Genomic DNA, 14,789 nt, shown 5'->3' on the forward strand with positions numbered 1-14,789 from the left:
GAGACAGAATTGATTGAAAAAACAAGGGGCCAGTGCCTCTTCTGAGCATCAAAAGTTCAACCTTTAGCTTATGAGACGGATTTGCTTCCTACTGTGTTAACGAGGCAAGTTGCGCAAATTGAACTGCAGAAGTTTCTTGTGTCAAGTAGTAAACTTCTTTTTTTTACATTGTCACTGATACCGCTATGCATCATTTCCCATATGGTCTAGCGGTTAGGATTCCTGGTTCTCACCCAGGCGGCCCGGGTTCGACTCCCGGTATGGGAAAGTACCCTTTTCTGTACTAACTACTGATGCGTTATTTTCAGTCAAACGTATCTCAGGTACAATTTGGACTTAACCGTCAAAAATGCTGAGCACCAGCTTTTTGTCCATTCATTGCGACTTTTGGCGCAAGACTGAGTTTGGTTTCATAGCTCAAATCATTCCCAACTACCTCTTTTTACACCAAAGGTGTTAAGAGACTCAACAACCCATTTGTACTGTCTGTCATTTGGGCTCACAATTCCTTAATTATCAGAATCGTTTTAGAACTGAAAGGGAAAGTTCTAAATTGGGGACAATATCTCTTAAGAAAAGAGGAATATGCTGCCCCGTGTGAGGATCGAACTCACGACCTTCAGATTATGAGACTGACGCGCTACCTACTGCGCTAACGAGGCAAGACACACAAGCTAATCTGCAGACACTTCTTGTGCAAGGCACGAAACTTATTTTTTTCATATTGTCAACGAGCTTGAAGGTATCTATTCCCATATGGTCTAGCGGTTAGGATTCCTGGTTTTCACCCAGGCGGCCCGGGTTCGACTCCCGGTATGGGAATTCACTTTTTTCTGTACTACTGCCAACATTCAAAGACTGAAATGTGTTTTGCAAATAAAAGTACTTCAGATAGAATTTGCACTTTGCAGTCAAAAATGCTGAACACCAGGGTATTTTTCATTCATTCTGACCTTTTGCACAAGATTTAATTTTGTTTCATAGCTTAACTCATTCTCAACTACACCTTTTTACTCCAAAGTGTTAGGGGCCCAACAATCCATGTGTTCTGTCTGTCATTAGGGCTCCTACTTCATTTCCAATCGGAAACATTTCAGAAATTAATGGGAAAGTTCTGAGTTGGTAACACAGTCTCCTGAGAAAAGGAGGGAGTAGTACCACATGTGAGGAATAAACTCATATTCTTCAGATTGCCAACTGATATGCTAATTATGGTGTTCATGTGGAAAGTTTTAGCTTTAGTAATGTAAAATTGATTTAATCAAAGCAAAAAACTTCTTTTTTTTTTTTTTTTTTTTTTTTTTTTTTTTAAACCTGTCTTGTTGGTTAGTGTAAAGCTTGCCCCATGCGGAAAAGGACCTAGCATCGCTGGTTGACTGGTTCAATTCCTGCTATGGGAGTGACCTCCTTTGGCATATGTACGCACATTCAAAAACTGCCACAAACCTTGTAGATGGAATCAGTTTAGGTTGGAACTGCTCTATGCAGCAAAAATGTCAACCACCAGAGTTTTGGGTTATTTATTTGCACCACATACCATTTGAGGTCAACGCTCAAACCATTCTTATTTCTCACTTGTAACTCCTAGGTTTTAAGGGACTCAGCAACCCTTTTTTCCCTGTCTGTTATTAGAGCTCTCCTCTTTGCTGCAATCGGTTATGTTTTGGTACTGAATGGGAAAAATCGGTGGCTCTCTAGCAAAGATGGAGACAGAATTGATTGAAAAAACAAGGGGCCAGTGCCTCTTCTGAGCATCAAAAGTTCAACCTTTAGCTTATGAGACGGATTTGCTTCCTACTGTGTTAACGAGGCAAGTTGCGCAAATTGAACTGCAGAAGTTTCTTGTGTCAAGTAGTAAACTTCTTTTTTTTACATTGTCACTGATACCGCTATGCATCATTTCCCATATGGTCTAGCGGTTAGGATTCCTGGTTCTCACCCAGGCGGCCCGGGTTCGACTCCCGGTATGGGAAAGTACCCTTTTCTGTACTAACTACTGATGCGTTATTTTCAGTCAAACGTATCTCAGGTACAATTTGGACTTAACCGTCAAAAATGCTGAGCACCAGCTTTTTGTCCATTCATTGCGACTTTTGGCGCAAGACTGAGTTTGGTTTCATAGCTCAAATCATTCCCAACTACCTCTTTTTACACCAAAGGTGTTAAGAGACTCAACAACCCATTTGTACTGTCTGTCATTTGGGCTCACAATTCCTTAATTATCAGAATCGTTTTAGAACTGAAAGGGAAAGTTCTAAATTGGGGACAATATCTCTTAAGAAAAGAGGAATATGCTGCCCCGTGTGAGGATCGAACTCACGACCTTCAGATTATGAGACTGACGCGCTACCTACTGCGCTAACGAGGCAAGACACACAAGCTAATCTGCAGACACTTCTTGTGCAAGGCACGAAACTTATTTTTTTCATATTGTCAACGAGCTTGAAGGTATCTATTCCCATATGGTCTAGCGGTTAGGATTCCTGGTTTTCACCCAGGCGGCCCGGGTTCGACTCCCGGTATGGGAATTCACTTTTTTCTGTACTACTGCCAACATTCAAAGACTGAAATGTGTTTTGCAAATAAAAGTACTTCAGATAGAATTTGCACTTTGCAGTCAAAAATGCTGAACACCAGGGTATTTTTCATTCATTCTGACCTTTTGCACAAGATTTAATTTTGTTTCATAGCTTAACTCATTCTCAACTACACCTTTTTACTCCAAAGTGTTAGGGGCCCAACAATCCATGTGTTCTGTCTGTCATTAGGGCTCCTACTTCATTTCCAATCGGAAACATTTCAGAAATTAATGGGAAAGTTCTGAGTTGGTAACACAGTCTCCTGAGAAAAGGAGGGAGTAGTACCACATGTGAGGAATAAACTCATATTCTTCAGATTGCCAACTGATATGCTAATTATGGTGTTCATGTGGAAAGTTTTAGCTTTAGTAATGTAAAATTGATTTAATCAAAGCAAAAAACTTCTTTTTTTTTTTTTTTTTTTTTTTTTTTTTTTTTAAACCTGTCTTGTTGGTTAGTGTAAAGCTTGCCCCATGCGGAAAAGGACCTAGCATCGCTGGTTGACTGGTTCAATTCCTGCTATGGGAGTGACCTCCTTTGGCATATGTACGCACATTCAAAAACTGCCACAAACCTTGTAGATGGAATCAGTTTAGGTTGGAACTGCTCTATGCAGCAAAAATGTCAACCACCAGAGTTTTGGGTTATTTATTTGCACCACATACCATTTGAGGTCAACGCTCAAACCATTTTTATTTCTCACTTGTAACTCCTAGGTTTTAAGGGACTCAGCAACCCTTTTTTCCCTGTCTGTTATTAGAGCTCTCCTCTTTGCTGCAATCGGTTATGTTTTGGTACTGAATGGGAAAAATCGGTGGCTCTCTAGCAAAGATGGAGACAGAATTGATTGAAAAAACAAGGGGCCAGTGCCTCTTCTGAGCATCAAAAGTTCAACCTTTAGCTTATGAGACGGATTTGCTTCCTACTGTGTTAACGAGGCAAGTTGCGCAAATTGAACTGCAGAAGTTTCTTGTGTCAAGTAGTAAACTTCTTTTTTTTACATTGTCACTGATACCGCTATGCATCATTTCCCATATGGTCTAGCGGTTAGGATTCCTGGTTCTCACCCAGGCGGCCCGGGTTCGACTCCCGGTATGGGAAAGTACCCTTTTCTGTACTAACTACTGATGCGTTATTTTCAGTCAAACGTATCTCAGGTACAATTTGGACTTAACCGTCAAAAATGCTGAGCACCAGCTTTTTGTCCATTCATTGCGACTTTTGGCGCAAGACTGAGTTTGGTTTCATAGCTCAAATCATTCCCAACTACCTCTTTTTACACCAAAGGTGTTAAGAGACTCAACAACCCATTTGTACTGTCTGTCATTTGGGCTCACAATTCCTTAATTATCAGAATCGTTTTAGAACTGAAAGGGAAAGTTCTAAATTGGGGACAATATCTCTTAAGAAAAGAGGAATATGCTGCCCCGTGTGAGGATCGAACTCACGACCTTCAGATTATGAGACTGACGCGCTACCTACTGCGCTAACGAGGCAAGACACACAAGCTAATCTGCAGACACTTCTTGTGCAAGGCACGAAACTTATTTTTTTCATATTGTCAACGAGCTTGAAGGTATCTATTCCCATATGGTCTAGCGGTTAGGATTCCTGGTTTTCACCCAGGCGGCCCGGGTTCGACTCCCGGTATGGGAATTCACTTTTTTCTGTACTACTGCCAACATTCAAAGACTGAAATGTGTTTTGCAAATAAAAGTACTTCAGATAGAATTTGCACTTTGCAGTCAAAAATGCTGAACACCAGGGTATTTTTCATTCATTCTGACCTTTTGCACAAGATTTAATTTTGTTTCATAGCTTAACTCATTCTCAACTACACCTTTTTACTCCAAAGTGTTAGGGGCCCAACAATCCATGTGTTCTGTCTGTCATTAGGGCTCCTACTTCATTTCCAATCGGAAACATTTCAGAAATTAATGGGAAAGTTCTGAGTTGGTAACACAGTCTCCTGAGAAAAGGAGGGAGTAGTACCACATGTGAGGAATAAACTCATATTCTTCAGATTGCCAACTGATATGCTAATTATGGTGTTCATGTGGAAAGTTTTAGCTTTAGTAATGTAAAATTGATTTAATCAAAGCAAAAAACTTCTTTTTTTTTTTTTTTTTTTTTTTTTTTTTTTTTAAACCTGTCTTGTTGGTTAGTGTAAAGCTTGCCCCATGCGGAAAAGGACCTAGCATCGCTGGTTGACTGGTTCAATTCCTGCTATGGGAGTGACCTCCTTTGGCATATGTACGCACATTCAAAAACTGCCACAAACCTTGTAGATGGAATCAGTTTAGGTTGGAACTGCTCTATGCAGCAAAAATGTCAACCACCAGAGTTTTGGGTTATTTATTTGCACCACATACCATTTGAGGTCAACGCTCAAACCATTCTTATTTCTCACTTGTAACTCCTAGGTTTTAAGGGACTCAGCAACCCTTTTTTCCCTGTCTGTTATTAGAGCTCTCCTCTTTGCTGCAATCGGTTATGTTTTGGTACTGAATGGGAAAAATCGGTGGCTCTCTAGCAAAGATGGAGACAGAATTGATTGAAAAAACAAGGGGCCAGTGCCTCTTCTGAGCATCAAAAGTTCAACCTTTAGCTTATGAGACGGATTTGCTTCCTACTGTGTTAACGAGGCAAGTTGCGCAAATTGAACTGCAGAAGTTTCTTGTGTCAAGTAGTAAACTTCTTTTTTTTACATTGTCACTGATACCGCTATGCATCATTTCCCATATGGTCTAGCGGTTAGGATTCCTGGTTCTCACCCAGGCGGCCCGGGTTCGACTCCCGGTATGGGAAAGTACCCTTTTCTGTACTAACTACTGATGCGTTATTTTCAGTCAAACGTATCTCAGGTACAATTTGGACTTAACCGTCAAAAATGCTGAGCACCAGCTTTTTGTCCATTCATTGCGACTTTTGGCGCAAGACTGAGTTTGGTTTCATAGCTCAAATCATTCCCAACTACCTCTTTTTACACCAAAGGTGTTAAGAGACTCAACAACCCATTTGTACTGTCTGTCATTTGGGCTCACAATTCCTTAATTATCAGAATCGTTTTAGAACTGAAAGGGAAAGTTCTAAATTGGGGACAATATCTCTTAAGAAAAGAGGAATATACTGCCCCGTGTGAGGATCGAACTCACGACCTTCAGATTATGAGACTGACGCGCTACCTACTGCGCTAACGAGGCAAGACACACAAGCTAATCTGCAGACACTTCTTGTGCAAGGCACGAAACTTATTTTTTTCATATTGTCAACGAGCTTGAAGGTATCTATTCCCATATGGTCTAGCGGTTAGGATTCCTGGTTTTCACCCAGGCGGCCCGGGTTCGACTCCCGGTATGGGAATTCACTTTTTTCTGTACTACTGCCAACATTCAAAGACTGAAATGTGTTTTGCAAATAAAAGTACTTCAGATAGAATTTGCACTTTGCAGTCAAAAATGCTGAACACCAGGGTATTTTTCATTCATTCTGACCTTTTGCACAAGATTTAATTTTGTTTCATAGCTTAACTCATTCTCAACTACACCTTTTTACTCCAAAGTGTTAGGGGCCCAACAATCCATGTGTTCTGTCTGTCATTAGGGCTCCTACTTCATTTCCAATCGGAAACATTTCAGAAATTAATGGGAAAGTTCTGAGTTGGTAACACAGTCTCCTGAGAAAAGGAGGGAGTAGTACCACATGTGAGGAATAAACTCATATTCTTCAGATTGCCAACTGATATGCTAATTATGGTGTTCATGTGGAAAGTTTTAGCTTTAGTAATGTAAAATTGATTTAATCAAAGCAAAAAACTTCTTTTTTTTTTTTTTTTTTTTTTTTTTTAAACCTGTCTTGTTGGTTAGTGTAAAGCTTGCCCCATGCGGAAAAGGACCTAGCATCGCTGGTTGACTGGTTCAATTCCTGCTATGGGAGTGACCTCCTTTGGCATATGTACGCACATTCAAAAACTGCCACAAACCTTGTAGATGGAATCAGTTTAGGTTGGAACTGCTCTATGCAGCAAAAATGTCAACCACCAGAGTTTTGGGTTATTTATTTGCACCACATACCATTTGAGGTCAACGCTCAAACCATTCTTATTTCTCACTTGTAACTCCTAGGTTTTAAGGGACTCAGCAACCCTTTTTTCCCTGTCTGTTATTAGAGCTCTCCTCTTTGCTGCAATCGGTTATGTTTTGGTACTGAATGGGAAAAATCGGTGGCTCTCTAGCAAAGATGGAGACAGAATTGATTGAAAAAACAAGGGGCCAGTGCCTCTTCTGAGCATCAAAAGTTCAACCTTTAGCTTATGAGACGGATTTGCTTCCTACTGTGTTAACGAGGCAAGTTGCGCAAATTGAACTGCAGAAGTTTCTTGTGTCAAGTAGTAAACTTCTTTTTTTTACATTGTCACTGATACCGCTATGCATCATTTCCCATATGGTCTAGCGGTTAGGATTCCTGGTTCTCACCCAGGCGGCCCGGGTTCGACTCCCGGTATGGGAAAGTACCCTTTTCTGTACTAACTACTGATGCGTTATTTTCAGTCAAACGTATCTCAGGTACAATTTGGACTTAACCGTCAAAAATGCTGAGCACCAGCTTTTTGTCCATTCATTGCGACTTTTGGCGCAAGACTGAGTTTGGTTTCATAGCTCAAATCATTCCCAACTACCTCTTTTTACACCAAAGGTGTTAAGAGACTCAACAACCCATTTGTACTGTCTGTCATTTGGGCTCACAATTCCTTAATTATCAGAATCGTTTTAGAACTGAAAGGGAAAGTTCTAAATTGGGGACAATATCTCTTAAGAAAAGAGGAATATGCTGCCCCGTGTGAGGATCGAACTCACGACCTTCAGATTATGAGACTGACGCGCTACCTACTGCGCTAACGAGGCAAGACACACAAGCTAATCTGCAGACACTTCTTGTGCAAGGCACGAAACTTATTTTTTTCATATTGTCAACGAGCTTGAAGGTATCTATTCCCATATGGTCTAGCGGTTAGGATTCCTGGTTTTCACCCAGGCGGCCCGGGTTCGACTCCCGGTATGGGAATTCACTTTTTTCTGTACTACTGCCAACATTCAAAGACTGAAATGTGTTTTGCAAATAAAAGTACTTCAGATAGAATTTGCACTTTGCAGTCAAAAATGCTGAACACCAGGGTATTTTTCATTCATTCTGACCTTTTGCACAAGATTTAATTTTGTTTCATAGCTTAACTCATTCTCAACTACACCTTTTTACTCCAAAGTGTTAGGGGCCCAACAATCCATGTGTTCTGTCTGTCATTAGGGCTCCTACTTCATTTCCAATCGGAAACATTTCAGAAATTAATGGGAAAGTTCTGAGTTGGTAACACAGTCTCCTGAGAAAAGGAGGGAGTAGTACCACATGTGAGGAATAAACTCATATTCTTCAGATTGCCAACTGATATGCTAATTATGGTGTTCATGTGGAAAGTTTTAGCTTTAGTAATGTAAAATTGATTTAATCAAAGCAAAAAACTTCTTTTTTTTTTTTTTTTTTTTTTTTTTTTTTAAACCTGTCTTGTTGGTTAGTGTAAAGCTTGCCCCATGCGGAAAAGGACCTAGCATCGCTGGTTGACTGGTTCAATTCCTGCTATGGGAGTGACCTCCTTTGGCATATGTACGCACATTCAAAAACTGCCACAAACCTTGTAGATGGAATCAGTTTAGGTTGGAACTGCTCTATGCAGCAAAAATGTCAACCACCAGAGTTTTGGGTTATTTATTTGCACCACATACCATTTGAGGTCAACGCTCAAACCATTCTTATTTCTCACTTGTAACTCCTAGGTTTTAAGGGACTCAGCAACCCTTTTTTCCCTGTCTGTTATTAGAGCTCTCCTCTTTGCTGCAATCGGTTATGTTTTGGTACTGAATGGGAAAAATCGGTGGCTCTCTAGCAAAGATGGAGACAGAATTGATTGAAAAAACAAGGGGCCAGTGCCTCTTCTGAGCATCAAAAGTTCAACCTTTAGCTTATGAGACGGATTTGCTTCCTACTGTGTTAACGAGGCAAGTTGCGCAAATTGAACTGCAGAAGTTTCTTGTGTCAAGTAGTAAACTTCTTTTTTTTACATTGTCACTGATACCGCTATGCATCATTTCCCATATGGTCTAGCGGTTAGGATTCCTGGTTCTCACCCAGGCGGCCCGGGTTCGACTCCCGGTATGGGAAAGTACCCTTTTCTGTACTAACTACTGATGCGTTATTTTCAGTCAAACGTATCTCAGGTACAATTTGGACTTAACCGTCAAAAATGCTGAGCACCAGCTTTTTGTCCATTCATTGCGACTTTTGGCGCAAGACTGAGTTTGGTTTCATAGCTCAAATCATTCCCAACTACCTCTTTTTACACCAAAGGTGTTAAGAGACTCAACAACCCATTTGTACTGTCTGTCATTTGGGCTCACAATTCCTTAATTATCAGAATCGTTTTAGAACTGAAAGGGAAAGTTCTAAATTGGGGACAATATCTCTTAAGAAAAGAGGAATATGCTGCCCCGTGTGAGGATCGAACTCACGACCTTCAGATTATGAGACTGACGCGCTACCTACTGCGCTAACGAGGCAAGACACACAAGCTAATCTGCAGACACTTCTTGTGCAAGGCACGAAACTTATTTTTTTCATATTGTCAACGAGCTTGAAGGTATCTATTCCCATATGGTCTAGCGGTTAGGATTCCTGGTTTTCACCCAGGCGGCCCGGGTTCGACTCCCGGTATGGGAATTCACTTTTTTCTGTACTACTGCCAACATTCAAAGACTGAAATGTGTTTTGCAAATAAAAGTACTTCAGATAGAATTTGCACTTTGCAGTCAAAAATGCTGAACACCAGGGTATTTTTCATTCATTCTGACCTTTTGCACAAGATTTAATTTTGTTTCATAGCTTAACTCATTCTCAACTACACCTTTTTACTCCAAAGTGTTAGGGGCCCAACAATCCATGTGTTCTGTCTGTCATTAGGGCTCCTACTTCATTTCCAATCGGAAACATTTCAGAAATTAATGGGAAAGTTCTGAGTTGGTAACACAGTCTCCTGAGAAAAGGAGGGAGTAGTACCACATGTGAGGAATAAACTCATATTCTTCAGATTGCCAACTGATATGCTAATTATGGTGTTCATGTGGAAAGTTTTAGCTTTAGTAATGTAAAATTGATTTAATCAAAGCAAAAAACTTCTTTTTTTTTTTTTTTTTTTTTTTTAAACCTGTCTTGTTGGTTAGTGTAAAGCTTGCCCCATGCGGAAAAGGACCTAGCATCGCTGGTTGACTGGTTCAATTCCTGCTATGGGAGTGACCTCCTTTGGCATATGTACGCACATTCAAAAACTGCCACAAACCTTGTAGATGGAATCAGTTTAGGTTGGAACTGCTCTATGCAGCAAAAATGTCAACCACCAGAGTTTTGGGTTATTTATTTGCACCACATACCATTTGAGGTCAACGCTCAAACCATTCTTATTTCTCACTTGTAACTCCTAGGTTTTAAGGGACTCAGCAACCCTTTTTTCCCTGTCTGTTATTAGAGCTCTCCTCTTTGCTGCAATCGGTTATGTTTTGGTACTGAATGGGAAAAATCGGTGGCTCTCTAGCAAAGATGGAGACAGAATTGATTGAAAAAACAAGGGGCCAGTGCCTCTTCTGAGCATCAAAAGTTCAACCTTTAGCTTATGAGACGGATTTGCTTCCTACTGTGTTAACGAGGCAAGTTGCGCAAATTGAACTGCAGAAGTTTCTTGTGTCAAGTAGTAAACTTCTTTTTTTTACATTGTCACTGATACCGCTATGCATCATTTCCCATATGGTCTAGCGGTTAGGATTCCTGGTTCTCACCCAGGCGGCCCGGGTTCGACTCCCGGTATGGGAAAGTACCCTTTTCTGTACTAACTACTGATGCGTTATTTTCAGTCAAACGTATCTCAGGTACAATTTGGACTTAACCGTCAAAAATGCTGAGCACCAGCTTTTTGTCCATTCATTGCGACTTTTGGCGCAAGACTGAGTTTGGTTTCATAGCTCAAATCATTCCCAACTACCTCTTTTTACACCAAAGGTGTTAAGAGACTCAACAACCCATTTGTACTGTCTGTCATTTGGGCTCACAATTCCTTAATTATCAGAATCGTTTTAGAACTGAAAGGGAAAGTTCTAAATTGGGGACAATATCTCTTAAGAAAAGAGGAATATGCTGCCCCGTGTGAGGATCGAACTCACGACCTTCAGATTATGAGACTGACGCGCTACCTACTGCGCTAACGAGGCAAGACACACAAGCTAATCTGCAGACACTTCTTGTGCAAGGCACGAAACTTATTTTTTTCATATTGTCAACGAGCTTGAAGGTATCTATTCCCATATGGTCTAGCGGTTAGGATTCCTGGTTTTCACCCAGGCGGCCCGGGTTCGACTCCCGGTATGGGAATTCACTTTTTTCTGTACTACTGCCAACATTCAAAGACTGAAATGTGTTTTGCAAATAAAAGTACTTCAGATAGAATTTGCACTTTGCAGTCAAAAATGCTGAACACCAGGGTATTTTTCATTCATTCTGACCTTTTGCACAAGATTTAATTTTGTTTCATAGCTTAACTCATTCTCAACTACACCTTTTTACTCCAAAGTGTTAGGGGCCCAACAATCCATGTGTTCTGTCTGTCATTAGGGCTCCTACTTCATTTCCAATCGGAAACATTTCAGAAATTAATGGGAAAGTTCTGAGTTGGTAACACAGTCTCCTGAGAAAAGGAGGGAGTAGTACCACATGTGAGGAATAAACTCATATTCTTCAGATTGCCAACTGATATGCTAATTATGGTGTTCATGTGGAAAGTTTTAGCTTTAGTAATGTAAAATTGATTTAATCAAAGCAAAAAACTTCTTTTTTTTTTTTTTTTTTTTTTTTTTTTTTAAACCTGTCTTGTTGGTTAGTGTAAAGCTTGCCCCATGCGGAAAAGGACCTAGCATCGCTGGTTGACTGGTTCAATTCCTGCTATGGGAGTGACCTCCTTTGGCATATGTACGCACATTCAAAAACTGCCACAAACCTTGTAGATGGAATCAGTTTAGGTTGGAACTGCTCTATGCAGCAAAAATGTCAACCACCAGAGTTTTGGGTTATTTATTTGCACCACATACCATTTGAGGTCAACGCTCAAACCATTCTTATTTCTCACTTGTAACTCCTAGGTTTTAAGGGACTCAGCAACCCTTTTTTCCCTGTCTGTTATTAGAGCTCTCCTCTTTGCTGCAATCGGTTATGTTTTGGTACTGAATGGGAAAAATCGGTGGCTCTCTAGCAAAGATGGAGACAGAATTGATTGAAAAAACAAGGGGCCAGTGCCTCTTCTGAGCATCAAAAGTTCAACCTTTAGCTTATGAGACGGATTTGCTTCCTACTGTGTTAACGAGGCAAGTTGCGCAAATTGAACTGCAGAAGTTTCTTGTGTCAAGTAGTAAACTTCTTTTTTTTACATTGTCACTGATACCGCTATGCATCATTTCCCATATGGTCTAGCGGTTAGGATTCCTGGTTCTCACCCAGGCGGCCCGGGTTCGACTCCCGGTATGGGAAAGTACCCTTTTCTGTACTAACTACTGATGCGTTATTTTCAGTCAAACGTATCTCAGGTACAATTTGGACTTAACCGTCAAAAATGCTGAGCACCAGCTTTTTGTCCATTCATTGCGACTTTTGGCGCAAGACTGAGTTTGGTTTCATAGCTCAAATCATTCCCAACTACCTCTTTTTACACCAAAGGTGTTAAGAGACTCAACAACCCATTTGTACTGTCTGTCATTTGGGCTCACAATTCCTTAATTATCAGAATCGTTTTAGAACTGAAAGGGAAAGTTCTAAATTGGGGACAATATCTCTTAAGAAAAGAGGAATATGCTGCCCCGTGTGAGGATCGAACTCACGACCTTCAGATTATGAGACTGACGCGCTACCTACTGCGCTAACGAGGCAAGACACACAAGCTAATCTGCAGACACTTCTTGTGCAAGGCACGAAACTTATTTTTTTCATATTGTCAACGAGCTTGAAGGTATCTATTCCCATATGGTCTAGCGGTTAGGATTCCTGGTTTTCACCCAGGCGGCCCGGGTTCGACTCCCGGTATGGGAATTCACTTTTTTCTGTACTACTGCCAACATTCAAAGACTGAAATGTGTTTTGCAAATAAAAGTACTTCAGATAGAATTTGCACTTTGCAGTCAAAAATGCTGAACACCAGGGTATTTTTCATTCATTCTGACCTTTTGCACAAGATTTAATTTTGTTTCATAGCTTAACTCATTCTCAACTACACCTTTTTACTCCAAAGTGTTAGGGGCCCAACAATCCATGTGTTCTGTCTGTCATTAGGGCTCCTACTTCATTTCCAATCGGAAACATTTCAGAAATTAATGGGAAAGTTCTGAGTTGGTAACACAGTCTCCTGAGAAAAGGAGGGAGTAGTACCACATGTGAGGAATAAACTCATATTCTTCAGATTGCCAACTGATATGCTAATTATGGTGTTCATGTGGAAAGTTTTAGCTTTAGTAATGTAAAATTGATTTAATCAAAGCAAAAAACTTCTTTTTTTTTTTTTTTTTTTTTTTTAAACCTGTCTTGTTGGTTAGTGTAAAGCTTGCCCCATGCGGAAAAGGACCTAGCATCGCTGGTTGACTGGTTCAATTCCTGCTATGGGAGTGACCTCCTTTGGCATATGTACGCACATTCAAAAACTGCCACAAACCTTGTAGATGGAATCAGTTTAGGTTGGAACTGCTCTATGCAGCAAAAATGTCAACCACCAGAGTTTTGGGTTATTTATTTGCACCACATACCATTTGAGGTCAACGCTCAAACCATTTTTATTTCTCACTTGTAACTCCTAGGTTTTAAGGGACTCAGCAACCCTTTTTTCCCTGTCTGTTATTAGAGCTCTCCTCTTTGCTGCAATCGGTTATGTTTTGGTACTGAATGGGAAAAATCGGTGGCTCTCTAGCAAAGATGGAGACAGAATTGATTGAAAAAACAAGGGGCCAGTGCCTCTTCTGAGCATCAAAAGTTCAACCTTTAGCTTATGAGACGGATTTGCTTCCTACTGTGTTAACGAGGCAAGTTGCGCAAATTGAACTGCAGAAGTTTCTTGTGTCAAGTAGTAAACTTCTTTTTTTTACATTGTCACTGATACCGCTATGCATCATTTCCCATATGGTCTAGCGGTTAGGATTCCTGGTTCTCACCCAGGCGGCCCGGGTTCGACTCCCGGTATGGGAAAGTACCCTTTTCTGTACTAACTACTGATGCGTTATTTTCAGTCAAACGTATCTCAGGTACAATTTGGACTTAACCGTCAAAAATGCTGAGCACCAGCTTTTTGTCCATTCATTGCGACTTTTGGCGCAAGACTGAGTTTGGTTTCATAGCTCAAATCATTCCCAACTACCTCTTTTTACACCAAAGGTGTTAAGAGACTCAACAACCCATTTGTACTGTCTGTCATTTGGGCTCACAATTCCTTAATTATCAGAATCGTTTTAGAACTGAAAGGGAAAGTTCTAAATTGGGGACAATATCTCTTAAGAAAAGAGGAATATGCTGCCCCGTGTGAGGATCGAACTCACGACCTTCAGATTATGAGACTGACGCGCTACCTACTGCGCTAACGAGGCAAGACACACAAGCTAATCTGCAGACACTTCTTGTGCAAGGCACGAAACTTATTTTTTTCATATTGTCAACGAGCTTGAAGGTATCTATTCCCATATGGTCTAGCGGTTAGGATTCCTGGTTTTCACCCAGGCGGCCCGGGTTCGACTCCCGGTATGGGAATTCACTTTTTTCTGTACTACTGCCAACATTCAAAGACTGAAATGTGTTTTGCAAATAAAAGTACTTCAGATAGAATTTGCACTTTGCAGTCAAAAATGCTGAACACCAGGGTATTTTTCATTCATTCTGACCTTTTGCACAAGATTTAATTTTGTTTCATAGCTTAACTCATTCTCAACTACACCTTTTTACTCCAAAGTGTTAGGGGCCCAACAATCCATGTGTTCTGTCTGTCATTAGGGCTCCTACTTCATTTCCAATCGGAAACATTTCAGAAATTAATGGGAAAGTTCTGAGTTGGTAACACAGTCTCCTGAGAAAAGGAGGGAGTAGTACCACATG

The 14,789-nt window shown here is 40.6% G+C and overlaps 27 non-coding genes across 27 annotated transcripts; 18 read left to right on the forward strand and 9 right to left on the reverse strand.

The window, feature by feature from the left end:
* Positions 1-195: 195 nt before the first annotated feature.
* TRNAE-CUC (transfer RNA glutamic acid (anticodon CUC)) lies at positions 196-267 on the forward strand. Its single transcript has one exon. It is a non-coding gene; the product is annotated as a tRNA-Glu (tRNA).
* Positions 268-589: 322 nt separating this feature from the next.
* On the reverse strand, positions 590-662 carry TRNAM-CAU (transfer RNA methionine (anticodon CAU)). Its single transcript has one exon. It is a non-coding gene; the product is annotated as a tRNA-Met (tRNA).
* Positions 663-750: 88 nt separating this feature from the next.
* On the forward strand, positions 751-822 carry TRNAE-UUC (transfer RNA glutamic acid (anticodon UUC)). Its single transcript has one exon. It is a non-coding gene; the product is annotated as a tRNA-Glu (tRNA).
* Positions 823-1,901: 1,079 nt separating this feature from the next.
* TRNAE-CUC (transfer RNA glutamic acid (anticodon CUC)) lies at positions 1,902-1,973 on the forward strand. The gene has a single exon. It is a non-coding gene; the product is annotated as a tRNA-Glu (tRNA).
* A 322-nt stretch (positions 1,974-2,295) lies between these two features.
* Positions 2,296-2,368, reverse strand: TRNAM-CAU (transfer RNA methionine (anticodon CAU)). The gene has a single exon. It is a non-coding gene; the product is annotated as a tRNA-Met (tRNA).
* Positions 2,369-2,456: 88 nt separating this feature from the next.
* TRNAE-UUC (transfer RNA glutamic acid (anticodon UUC)) lies at positions 2,457-2,528 on the forward strand. The gene has a single exon. It is a non-coding gene; the product is annotated as a tRNA-Glu (tRNA).
* A 1,080-nt stretch (positions 2,529-3,608) lies between these two features.
* TRNAE-CUC (transfer RNA glutamic acid (anticodon CUC)) lies at positions 3,609-3,680 on the forward strand. Its single transcript has one exon. It is a non-coding gene; the product is annotated as a tRNA-Glu (tRNA).
* A 322-nt stretch (positions 3,681-4,002) lies between these two features.
* TRNAM-CAU (transfer RNA methionine (anticodon CAU)) lies at positions 4,003-4,075 on the reverse strand. Its single transcript has one exon. It is a non-coding gene; the product is annotated as a tRNA-Met (tRNA).
* Positions 4,076-4,163: 88 nt separating this feature from the next.
* Positions 4,164-4,235, forward strand: TRNAE-UUC (transfer RNA glutamic acid (anticodon UUC)). The gene has a single exon. It is a non-coding gene; the product is annotated as a tRNA-Glu (tRNA).
* Positions 4,236-5,315: 1,080 nt separating this feature from the next.
* Positions 5,316-5,387, forward strand: TRNAE-CUC (transfer RNA glutamic acid (anticodon CUC)). The gene has a single exon. It is a non-coding gene; the product is annotated as a tRNA-Glu (tRNA).
* A 322-nt stretch (positions 5,388-5,709) lies between these two features.
* Positions 5,710-5,782, reverse strand: TRNAM-CAU (transfer RNA methionine (anticodon CAU)). Its single transcript has one exon. It is a non-coding gene; the product is annotated as a tRNA-Met (tRNA).
* An 88-nt stretch (positions 5,783-5,870) lies between these two features.
* Positions 5,871-5,942, forward strand: TRNAE-UUC (transfer RNA glutamic acid (anticodon UUC)). The gene has a single exon. It is a non-coding gene; the product is annotated as a tRNA-Glu (tRNA).
* Positions 5,943-7,016: 1,074 nt separating this feature from the next.
* Positions 7,017-7,088, forward strand: TRNAE-CUC (transfer RNA glutamic acid (anticodon CUC)). Its single transcript has one exon. It is a non-coding gene; the product is annotated as a tRNA-Glu (tRNA).
* A 322-nt stretch (positions 7,089-7,410) lies between these two features.
* TRNAM-CAU (transfer RNA methionine (anticodon CAU)) lies at positions 7,411-7,483 on the reverse strand. Its single transcript has one exon. It is a non-coding gene; the product is annotated as a tRNA-Met (tRNA).
* An 88-nt stretch (positions 7,484-7,571) lies between these two features.
* TRNAE-UUC (transfer RNA glutamic acid (anticodon UUC)) lies at positions 7,572-7,643 on the forward strand. Its single transcript has one exon. It is a non-coding gene; the product is annotated as a tRNA-Glu (tRNA).
* Positions 7,644-8,720: 1,077 nt separating this feature from the next.
* Positions 8,721-8,792, forward strand: TRNAE-CUC (transfer RNA glutamic acid (anticodon CUC)). The gene has a single exon. It is a non-coding gene; the product is annotated as a tRNA-Glu (tRNA).
* A 322-nt stretch (positions 8,793-9,114) lies between these two features.
* On the reverse strand, positions 9,115-9,187 carry TRNAM-CAU (transfer RNA methionine (anticodon CAU)). The gene has a single exon. It is a non-coding gene; the product is annotated as a tRNA-Met (tRNA).
* An 88-nt stretch (positions 9,188-9,275) lies between these two features.
* TRNAE-UUC (transfer RNA glutamic acid (anticodon UUC)) lies at positions 9,276-9,347 on the forward strand. The gene has a single exon. It is a non-coding gene; the product is annotated as a tRNA-Glu (tRNA).
* Positions 9,348-10,418: 1,071 nt separating this feature from the next.
* On the forward strand, positions 10,419-10,490 carry TRNAE-CUC (transfer RNA glutamic acid (anticodon CUC)). Its single transcript has one exon. It is a non-coding gene; the product is annotated as a tRNA-Glu (tRNA).
* A 322-nt stretch (positions 10,491-10,812) lies between these two features.
* On the reverse strand, positions 10,813-10,885 carry TRNAM-CAU (transfer RNA methionine (anticodon CAU)). Its single transcript has one exon. It is a non-coding gene; the product is annotated as a tRNA-Met (tRNA).
* An 88-nt stretch (positions 10,886-10,973) lies between these two features.
* Positions 10,974-11,045, forward strand: TRNAE-UUC (transfer RNA glutamic acid (anticodon UUC)). Its single transcript has one exon. It is a non-coding gene; the product is annotated as a tRNA-Glu (tRNA).
* Positions 11,046-12,122: 1,077 nt separating this feature from the next.
* Positions 12,123-12,194, forward strand: TRNAE-CUC (transfer RNA glutamic acid (anticodon CUC)). Its single transcript has one exon. It is a non-coding gene; the product is annotated as a tRNA-Glu (tRNA).
* A 322-nt stretch (positions 12,195-12,516) lies between these two features.
* Positions 12,517-12,589, reverse strand: TRNAM-CAU (transfer RNA methionine (anticodon CAU)). The gene has a single exon. It is a non-coding gene; the product is annotated as a tRNA-Met (tRNA).
* Positions 12,590-12,677: 88 nt separating this feature from the next.
* Positions 12,678-12,749, forward strand: TRNAE-UUC (transfer RNA glutamic acid (anticodon UUC)). The gene has a single exon. It is a non-coding gene; the product is annotated as a tRNA-Glu (tRNA).
* A 1,071-nt stretch (positions 12,750-13,820) lies between these two features.
* TRNAE-CUC (transfer RNA glutamic acid (anticodon CUC)) lies at positions 13,821-13,892 on the forward strand. The gene has a single exon. It is a non-coding gene; the product is annotated as a tRNA-Glu (tRNA).
* A 322-nt stretch (positions 13,893-14,214) lies between these two features.
* Positions 14,215-14,287, reverse strand: TRNAM-CAU (transfer RNA methionine (anticodon CAU)). The gene has a single exon. It is a non-coding gene; the product is annotated as a tRNA-Met (tRNA).
* Positions 14,288-14,375: 88 nt separating this feature from the next.
* TRNAE-UUC (transfer RNA glutamic acid (anticodon UUC)) lies at positions 14,376-14,447 on the forward strand. Its single transcript has one exon. It is a non-coding gene; the product is annotated as a tRNA-Glu (tRNA).
* The last annotated feature ends 342 nt before the right edge of the window (positions 14,448-14,789 follow it).

Source organism: Ranitomeya imitator, chromosome 4, assembly GCF_032444005.1.
Source record: "Ranitomeya imitator isolate aRanImi1 chromosome 4, aRanImi1.pri, whole genome shotgun sequence".
In the NCBI taxonomy this organism is placed as follows: Eukaryota; Metazoa; Chordata; class Amphibia; order Anura; family Dendrobatidae; genus Ranitomeya; species Ranitomeya imitator.